Genomic DNA, 10,663 nt, shown 5'->3' with positions numbered 1-10,663 from the left:
TCCCCTTGGACTGAAATAAAGTTTTAGCGCGCGCCTTACGTCATGCCGTCTACTTAGTGTGCGGCGGGCGAGATCCACAGGCTGCCCTCGCGTCATATCGTCGGGCGAGTCATGCGGGCAGGCGCCCAGCGCCAGCCAATGGGGAGGCGCCTACGGAAGAGGGGTGGGGGTGATGAGGGGGGTGAGGAATAAGGGGTGGACGGGAGAGGGGGTGGGATGATCCGTAAACCACCCCTCTCGCAGTCCGAAGATGTAATACGTACGACTCGTCAGTGAGGCGTGGGCGTTCTCCAAAAGGAGTGGAAACCGTTAGGAGGGAAGGAGAGGGAGCGCACAGGTCCAAAGAAACTACCCCTCCCCATTCCGAACCCCTTGTTTAAAAAAAAAAAACACCCTCCTACCACCCACCTTATACCTGTCCAGTATACCAAAGTACTTATGCAGTTTACTCATTTTCCTTTCCCTCCCCTCTCTCATTATTCTGATACCTAGTTACAGTTGGGAAAAGTCTCCATAACGCACGTCAGGTAGGCTCGCATTTATTAATTCTTTTGTTTTTTTTTTTAATTTCTCCTCATTTTATCCCTCCGTCCCCTGTGTTTTAGTGCGATCGTGTATCTGTTTTGGGAGTGTGTTTTATTGAGTTTTTCACACTCCCTCCGTTCCGTTCTCCAGTCGCGGCAGAGAGGAGACGCTTCCGGCAGCCAAGAGACGCCAACGGCGAAGTAGGTACCGTGTATATATGGGATCGCGAATAAAAAAACAGTATCGTGTGTGCGTCATGGACCTAAATTTTCGCCTCTCGTGGGGGCTTAATGTCTAAATTCTGCGGACGAATCCGATAGGTCGCGAAGACGACCGATCTACTCGTATAGGATCGTGATTCCCATCCCACCGAATTCTTCGAATGACGCACGGGCTGAGAAAAGACAGTTGAAGGAAGCTGGGCGAGAAGTGGAGGAAAACCCTTGCACCGGGAAGTAGGTGGGAAAAGTTCGAAAGGAAAGTTCAATGGATAACAAGTGCAGGAGTGCTTAATTGCGTGAGGTTAGTTTTCTTTTTTTGCTGCACTTCTTTTTCTGTCGTTCGCTCCGTTCAACTGGGGTTACCGCGTCTATTGCTTCATTCACGCGAGAGAAAAGGCCAGGTGAGGGAGGGTGGGGTGGAGTGGGAAGGAGGAGGAGGAGAGTGGGGGGTTGAAGGGGAGGGGGAGAGGGGAAAGGGGGCGGGCCTCTTAAAGAAGGCGCGGAAGGCAAGGGAGCGAGCGCCGTGCCGCCGTCAACTGTTCTGCCGCGCCACCCGAAGCGCAGAGAGCAGTAGCAGGGGCCGTTGGAGATAGACAGACGGTCACACCGGGTGCAGTTGCCGCCATCGCCGCCGATACTTCTCCGGACTTTGGCGGAGACTTGAACGGGAGACGAGCGAGACAAAAGAGAAACGGGCGGAGGAAGACTGTGCTGGCGCTCCGAGACTATTTGAGAGAGAGGACTGCGACTTTGGCCGAGAAGCACGTGAGTACTACCCAAAATGGCATTTCACATACATCACGTTTCCCTCTTTCTCGTTCATTTGGGTAAAGATTACTGATGTATAAAATTACACGTCACCCCGCTCGACCGGCCGTATTTTGCATCTTACAAATTTTAAGGTATACAGTTTCCAGCATTTTCTATAGTGTTTCATGTAGGTATATTACAAAATTAAATATTACAAAATGATAGCCCCCAAAAAATTCTCAGTCAAAATATTTTTATTAATATACAGGGGAGTTTTTAAAAGAGAAAAATCAAATGGAAATTTTGATTTTTTTAAAACACTGGATTGCCTTAATGTTTAAGATGCTGATATATGTTGAGCGCAGTAAACTCTAAACGCAGTAAACTATCGCTAAACCAGAAGCCTCGCACTACGCGAAGTTATTTTGAGGATGTCTAAAGGTTACACCGGGGATTTGAATCAGGAACCATTCGAAAAGTAGCAAAGTAGCCAAGTCCTTCATCCAACAGATTACCACGCTCCCCTGTGTGCATTTGTACAGTGAGCTATAAATATACTTAAAATTTCAGGATGATGGCTTATGTTTCAAACAATTAAAGCGCTACGGAAAGACGATTAGAGCGGAAGTGATGATTTATCTTAAACTACGACACACGGAGAGGACAATAGCGGGATTACGAGCGAAAATTTTTCTCCATTAAGAAACTAGCTGAATTAAAAACTAGAGATCGTTGCGTTCACTCATTGATTGAACCCAAAGTCTAGTTTGATAGTTGAGGATGGAGATCACCACAGATTTAACCACAGGTGTGCGAGTGTCAGGTTAAGGGGGCCTTAGGTCCATTCCTTCGACCACTCTTGGGCAGTCCGAGGATTTTATTTGGGGGTGTTTTCGAAATCCTCCACCAGGATTTGAACTTGGGATACATCAATAATCAGGCAAGTGCTCTACCCTCTTGGCTAACATGCTCCTATATCGAATTGAAACTTCGTGGAATAAAGTGGAAATTCTTTGTTAAGATCGTGTCATAAACTGTTAAATCATACCAATACTTCAACGATATCTTTTTACTTCGCGTTTCTGTTTTCCTTTGCAGAGTGGTGCGTTGTCGACATTGCGTGGGGTTGTCATAAACTTGTGAAGAGAGTTGTTAATCAGGTGGATTTATTACATATAAGATTCAATTAAAGTTAGCCGGAAAATTTTCAAAATAATTGAATTTCACTTCACTATCGATTTCAATACATTTTTCGTTATTGCCAAGTTCAAAACCAATGTTTAGCCTTAGGACACCCTCGAAATATATCCTTGGAGGTTAAGGTGGACGGTGAGTGATAAGGTTTATTGTACTCAGCATAGTTATGCAACTTATCCTGAAGATAAAATAAGATGTATTGAAATCGGTCGGGAAGTGGAATTAAAGTATTTGCGGGTAACTGCTAGTCACTATTGATATACTAAGACTAACGTAGGTATCATGGCGAGTTTTTGGGATTAAGTTTGTGAGACTTCCAACGGGCAATCGTACTCCACTTCATTACTTTCAAATTTTCGTAATTATTTTCGTTCCGCTATCACTGATGACATATATTGATTCTAAAAGGCAAGAAAGAACGGCTCCTTTGATGAGACGATGCTTTCCCTATCCCTTCTTAAAATTTATGCATACTTTTATAATGTTTAATAGAGAGGGGAATACATTGACGAAGCTCCACTCCATCTTTTAGAAAAAAAATTTGCATCGCGAACTTCATGCTTGGTGTTTTTTGTCCTGAAGAAGTTTTAACTATGTTGTCACTGAAACCACATTTTAAAATCGGTTTTAAAAAGTATCCGCAGCGCAACGATGGATACTGAGCGATCCATTTATTATAAATATTTTCTCTACAGTATTTTATTTCGCGAGAAATAGCGTGGAAAATTTATGAATTTGAAAGCAATATCTATCATCAACTTCGGGTGAGCCCTTGTCATTCATAGTTCTCTTCGAATCATCTATCATTTATTTTGTTCTTCATTCATAAAATATCTTGACTAATTTCAACATTTAAAATGAAATCATACAGAACGTAGGCAATACACTTATAAGATTTTTAAATCAATCCTTTCTAAGGCTTATGAGATGACTATAGCACCATTTTTACTATGCAATCAGGATTTGCCATCTTGTGAAGAATTTAATTGTTGATGATTGCAGAAGCATGGATTTTATCAATGGATTTTATTTTCAACATTTACCTAGTGGTATAGCGATCTTCGTGGCAGTTTGTCATTACATTGACATTTGTTTTTTAGTTGCTATCAATATCATTCTGACGCTTATAGAATTCCTTCGCGATTAAATTGAACAACAGCGTAATGATTACCTTCGTTTCAACGGCATCTTTAAATTTTAACAGTAAATTACAATTTCTCTTACTAAGACAAGCATTGCCGTAAGAACCAAAGTAAAGAAATTCCGATTTATAAGAGAAATATCCACTAGATGTACCACAGGAAACCAAAGGCCTTTATCGACGTCCAATCGACATTAGAATATTATATTTTGAATTTTCACAAAAGTTGCATGTAATAAGTGGAACTACAATAATCCTCTGCGTTCTTGTTTCAACAAAGGAAAGGAATCTAATATTAAGAATTCACATAACTTTTACAGCATGACCAGATTACGACGGCTGAAATAAAACTTAAACGTCTTTTATCATTATCGCACAGTGTAGAAATACGCAAGTCGGCAAGAATAGTTTAGGGTAGAGCTCACCCCTGACAAAACCAGAGGTGTGTGAATGTCTAATATTCAAGGGTTTGGGAGACTGTCTCTTTCCTTGAGCCACGTTGAACCGCTGTTTTATTTGAGGGGGGACAAAACCAAATTATTTTGATTCGATACTCTTCGGTCAGCATCCAAACGCTTAACGCACCAGGCTGTCGCGCTCCTCATCCTACGAGACGGAATGGTATATAAAAAGAAGGTGTCATAACTAGTCTAAAATGGAATAGCATGGATAGGGAAATAAAACGGAAAAATATTAATTACCTTTGAGTGTGATTATTGGAGTATTTTTTCAATATTGCCGAATATAATCCCAGGGTTGAGTAGTTGAGTAAACATGTGTATTTAAAAAATATATTTATTAATATTTTGTGTTGTATTTATTAAGTAAAATAGAACTTAAACATTTTAACTCGTTTGATGCCATTTCCAGTCAATTTGTATTTATCTTTGAAGGTTTACTATTTTCACTGAGGAATCAAATACGGGTTATGAAAGGTTGAATGCCTTTCCATCGTTTATGATTTGCTCTCAATATCTGTTTTGTAAATATCAGTCTTTCTCATTAGATTATCGCTATAATTTGCCTTCTCTGTTATTCAAAAACCTTTGATTTTAAATAAATAAATGGGAAAAGAACAAAAATCCTTCAAAACCTTTAAACCGTGGTGCAAAAAATATGCTCGTGGCAGGAGATTCCTTGCAGAACGTTATCCCCTATCACAAGTGTAGCAATCCGTCCGTCAGGTGGGACGTTAACCCGTGGTCCCCTTGACGTCTCCCTTTTAGAGCAGGCCGATTCTGACGCCGGCTTTCTCTCCACCCTTCCTTCCCTATCCTTTCATAAACCATACCATTTTAGGTAGGCTTATGAAATATGCAGAAATTTCCATGCCAATAACGTTGAAAACTACATGAAGAGCATTCAGGTATCTGAAAATCGATATAAAAGAAATTGATAATGTGTAATAACATCCAATAATAGTCAGAATGCCGTCAAAAAATCCTATTATGTTGATACTTTGATAGAAACACACCTTATTAAGCATCTATAAGATTAGAATATTCAAAAAGCTGAGTTGCGCGAGTGAAAAGAGAAATTGTGGCTGTATTACTGAAGTGAATTTCAGCTTCATTTATTGTCCACTTAATTTGAAAATCTATTTTAGAAATAAATGGGTGAATTATTATTGTCCATTTTTTACCTCCAAATGTGCATTTCCAACTTTAAAAAATATTTCATGTGAAGAAGTATTGTCATACGAGGAATATAAGGCAGGATTTGGGAATGAGAGTTTTAAAATCAAAATTCTATCTAATTTAATTGCCGGAAAAAAATTCTTGGGAAAGTTGGTAGTTCGTCATTGGTAATTTTTGTACACAACGCGTAACCAAGCGAGAAAATGAGAGATAAGTACAAAAGTTTAATTAGTGTTGTAAATAGCGTTATCAAAAATACAGCCGAAATTGAGCATTATTGGCAATTTAATAGCGAAGTGCTAAGGAAATTTGAGAAGTGGAAAATTTAGATTGAGGAGATGAAGTAGTTGAGGCATAAAGGTGAGTGTTAGTTCCACAAAGCCGACGTGATAGGCATGAGAGTGTTTAATTTTATCATAAGTTATAGAAAAAAAATAGCTGGCAAAGGCAAACAAGTTTTAACGTTAGAGATACGACTTAGGAACAGAGTGGAAGATATTTTGGTGTTTCCTTTGCATGGAACTGCAATGGACCGATAGAAAAACACGCTATGTCCTCGAATTGATTGGAAACTGTGGACAAATAATTAATAGTACAGTTAGTATACAGTAAGTACTACAGTTAGTTAATGGAATAATAAAAAAACAATTTTTCGATAGAGAAATTATTTTTTTAAATAAGAGACAACCATTTCATTTGTGGATTATTTATTTAGCATTTGAATATTTTATTGGAACTTATTGAGACCATCCATGATTTGGCAACACTGAAAAACCGTTGACTGGCCATCTGAAAGAAACGATTCTCTTGAAAAACTACTCAAGTTTCAAGAATAGATATTATATGTTTTTATCATTACGAATTTTTATTTTTCAAAGTACTTTAAGTGTTTACGTTTAGATCCTAATGAAGTTGTAATTAAGAAAATACTTTATGCGATTTTTATCATAATTTCGTAACAGTATTACACGTAGCTCTACGGCATAAGTGAAAAAACCTTTGTGCGAAATCTGCTACTATGACAACGTCTTAGGGTGCAGGATCAATTTTGAGTGAATTTTAGAAGCTCAAGTTTGTGCTGCTGAGACGGATATTGGCTGTCGAGGAGGAAGAACAAATAGAAATGGGGAGATGATGATTTATTCGCTCTATAAGAGGATGAGAATAACATTTGTGCATAGCGGGTTACTCCGTAAAGTTATCACCGTGGCTAGTCCCGGTGTACTTAAATTAATAAGAGGAGTTGAAAAATGTCGAAAATACACTGGAATCATGTATGACATCGAGAAATAAATGACTCGTCCATGAATGTGAGAAATATTCATGATAAAATCAATCTCATATCTTAGAGCTTCATAATGATATATTATAATGATTAATTTTTGCTATATAAATTGTTTCCTCTGAAATTGGTTGCACCTCCTACACTGCATTACTTCAGAGTTGCTTCGGAAATATCGTAGTTTCTAAACATAAGATATTATTCCAGTTTAATTAGACCCTAAATGGAATAATTTTTTACTAATATTTGATAGATGCTAATTTCTACCAACTAGTCTCGCCTAATTCTTCCTTTAATGTCTTCAGGGGAACATTTGCGGAAAAAATGCAAATATTTATATTATTATTTTTACTGATTTCCGTAAAAACAATTGCGCTTTTTGCGTAATAATTTCGGAAAATCTCAGTTAAAGTTATCGAGTTAAAATCACTTTTGATCGCGATTCTTGCCACTGCATATTATAAAACGCAGGTTATGACTAAAATGAAACCAATGCATGGTAAAATAACTATTTAGTGTTAGATCATACAAATCCAATGAAACCAAAACGCTAGTAAATAAATTAGCAAATATTAAAAGTTAACAGAAAGGAAATGCTAAAATTTTAGTCAAAACAAGATTATTAAATGAGAGCGAGGCGATAATCGACTCAAATGTATGAAAACCTAATGTTTTTATGTATAGAAAGGTTAATAGATCCTGTGATTTCTTTGCTATCTATCTCACTCAATGATTAAACCCTATGATAAGTGTGAAATAGATAGTTCAGGGTTCACCTCGATCTAAGCCACGGGTATTTGCCTTACGCCAGGTAGCACCTTGCATTTCCATGATGGTATTAGAGGCCGTGACTCTTAAAACCGTAGCTTAACTCTCCACCTTGAGGGCCACCTCGCTCCGAATGTTTGCTTTGCAGTGTGGTCAACACTTACTTCTTATACGTCGTAGGACGTCTATTGGGCAATAAAGATTTTTAAACTATAGTTTTGAAAAATTGGAAGAACGCATTTACTTGCAATCTTGCTGCCATGGTACCACTTCATTAAATTTCCGGTTGTTTTTTTTGTATTTGTAACCACGTTTTTTTCCTGTTTGTTTGTTTGGCTGTCCTCGTGACAAAAATAATTTAATGATAGTTTAACCAATTTATCGATATTCATTGACTGAAACTTTTCAATACAGATCAGAATTAGATCTAAATGCATTCTTGTTTTGGTCTGAAAAGTCTAATTAAGATTTTGACATTGATAAGCACCACATTTTTGTTTTATAAATTAAAGTCTAGTGTAGTCGAAAGATTTATTAAATATAAAGTCGAAATTGAGCTTTATTGACCATTTAGTTTTGAAATGCTGAGAAAATTTGAAAAGTAAGATGATGAGATGGAGTGGCTGCGACATTTCTAAGAATTATTTTTCGACTAGTCTTTCATCTTTTTTTTTACAATTTACAATTTTACAATTTAAGCATGCGACCCTGACCAAGGTGGGGAGGTTAATTTTTTTGTTCGAGTAAAAACTTGGGTTTTAAATTTTTTTTAAATTAATGCAACATTTCCACCTTTTTCTCTTTATATTGTATAAAATCTTTTCAGGCTTGATTTTGTGGAAGTTTGCTATATCCATGATAAAAACGAAAATGATAATTTCCACACTATTTAATTTAACACTCAACGACCGACCATGGTTTCAACACTTTGTGTCATTTTCAAGGTTTTCATCATGGTTTTTCTCTTTGCTCTATTCCTCCCCTCTTAATCTATCAACCATCTTTCTATTGCATATTCACATCTTCCTTGTCATTTTATGGAGTTATTGGCGACATGTTTTTTCACAGATGTGAAATAAAGATCCTTTACATGTCCAAATTAACGACTAAATTGGATAAATGACGCATTCATTCTTTGTTACATCCTGAATTTCGATACGCGTCGATTTAAAAATAATAGTCCTTTCAAGTGGAACATTCAAACGATCTTTCATTCATGATGGAACGGATGCAGCACATCTCACCTGAATGAACGAGGCATTTTTTCAGTTATTTTGAATAGCATTCTTGGCTCACAATTGATTTAAATTTAAGAATTTATGGGTAGTAAAATAATTTGATTGGACTCGAATATTATCAAAGTTTTTCCAATTTAGAAAAACATGATAAATATTGCGAATATCTATTCCATTATTTATGATTCATATATTCATATATTTATTTCAGATTTTCATTGATTTATTGATCTAAGTGCGCTTGTACCCTTACGTGTTTCGTCAGTATTTTTGTTTTATCGATTTGCGTAGTAATTGAATACGATATTCTCATACCTCAAGGAAAAACAAAAGTTTTTTTTTGCGTAAATGTTCACAAATAAATCGAAAACCCCCTTAGTGTATGAAATGCGGGATCAGTCTACATGTAATAAGTTATACTGAACTTTGAATCAATCGGGGCAAGATAAACAAGCTTATTTCCTTCGGGAAATCTTCAGCAAGGGATTTACACGGGATGGCTGCGGAAATTTTGCGGACAGGGCAACTAGATTTTCATGGTGCTAACGTGATTATCACGTAATTTTGTATCTGTAAAATGTTGAGTTATCATTTTCTCAGAAAATATTCGCTATTTGAGGGATTATGACGATATTTGAACGACTATACTTACCTAAATGGCAGCTCTAGTATTAAAAAATTCCAACATGTTAACTTAAAAAAAAATGTCTAAAAAAATGCGCGCCAGAGGTGATAAATATTTTCATATTTTAATATTGCGACTTGTATTTTTGGCTGCCTTCGTTTCACCCGCCGTTTATCGCGCTCGAATGGACTTTAAAATGGCTCCGGGCGAAATTCTAAAAGTTAGGAACAGGTCTATGATACGGGTTGGACGGTAGGATAAAATGCCTAATTATTCAAATGCGAGGTCATATTTTCACTCTTGCGCTATTAGTTTCTATTTATATTTTTTAACCCTGAAGCCTCGGCAGAGCTTCCTGCTCTTCATAATTATTTATACAACTGTTATGATTTAAAAAAATCTTTCACTTGCGAGATATAAGGATACGGCGATTCTTAAAGTTTTGCTGTGTTTGTGTAATTTGAAATATTATTGATTGATTTGAATTATTGCTATTCTCTTATACATAATGGTACGACTACAAAAGGTAGATAACAAATATATACGTGATGTTAGCATTGAATGATAAGGCTGAGAGGGCTTGGGCAAACATTAATGTTCTTTAATTCATACTTTCCGTTTCACTTCAAAAGACAGGTAACTTCAAGTTCGCATTTCCTAAAGAATTCTCATTCCCACTCCTGAAGAATTCTAACGAAAGAAAATCGCTTCTTTTATTATAAAATGAAATTAATTAAGATGTTCTTCGCCTAAATCGTATACGCATATTGAAATAAGCTAACATTATTTCATTAAGTTAAATAGTCTCCGAGACTTTTTACGGAATTGCATTCGCCAGATCTTCAATTTTCAATCATTTTCAAAAATCAACTTTGTTTATCGTTCATTAAAAGTGCTTATATTTTAATTTGAAGGATTTAGGGAATCGCTAATTGCTCTTCACTGGACTTTTATGGCTCTCCAGTGAATTTTAAAGTGCCCCCAAGCGTATTCCTTCCTCATCCACCCGCTCTGTTCATCCACGGAGGAAAATCCGCGACTGCTTGGGCGTGAGTCAGGATTAGAAATGAATTTTATGGTCCATATTTATTCCATTCCGTAGCGGCGTCTTTGATCAGCTTAGATAAAAGTTTTTAAAGTGATGGAGAGATACCTTGCTCAAGGAGATATTTTTTCCATTTTCTGAAGCATTATCAAAACCAGTTAATTGCCTCGCTCCCATTAATATCGTCAGTACTGTTGTACTAATCTTGTTTTAATTTTCATTACGATAGCAACTGCC

The 10,663-nt window shown here is 36.8% G+C and overlaps 1 protein-coding gene across 1 annotated transcript in view; it reads left to right on the top strand.

Annotated features, from left to right (window-relative positions):
* The first annotated feature begins 1,253 nt into the window (after nucleotides 1-1,253).
* LOC124156833 (thyrostimulin beta-5 subunit) overlaps nucleotides 1,254-10,663 on the top strand; it is a 60,664-nt gene continuing 51,254 nt past the window's right edge. The window contains exon 1 of the mRNA XM_046531335.1: nucleotides 1,254-1,511. The gene's annotated coding sequence lies outside the window, so the exon portion shown is untranslated. The remainder of the gene's footprint in view (nucleotides 1,512-10,663) is intronic.

This window comes from Ischnura elegans, chromosome 4, assembly GCF_921293095.1.
Source record: "Ischnura elegans chromosome 4, ioIscEleg1.1, whole genome shotgun sequence".
NCBI lineage: Eukaryota > Metazoa > Arthropoda > Insecta > Odonata > Coenagrionidae > Ischnura > Ischnura elegans.
This window is presented reverse-complemented; position numbering and strand designations above follow the sequence as displayed.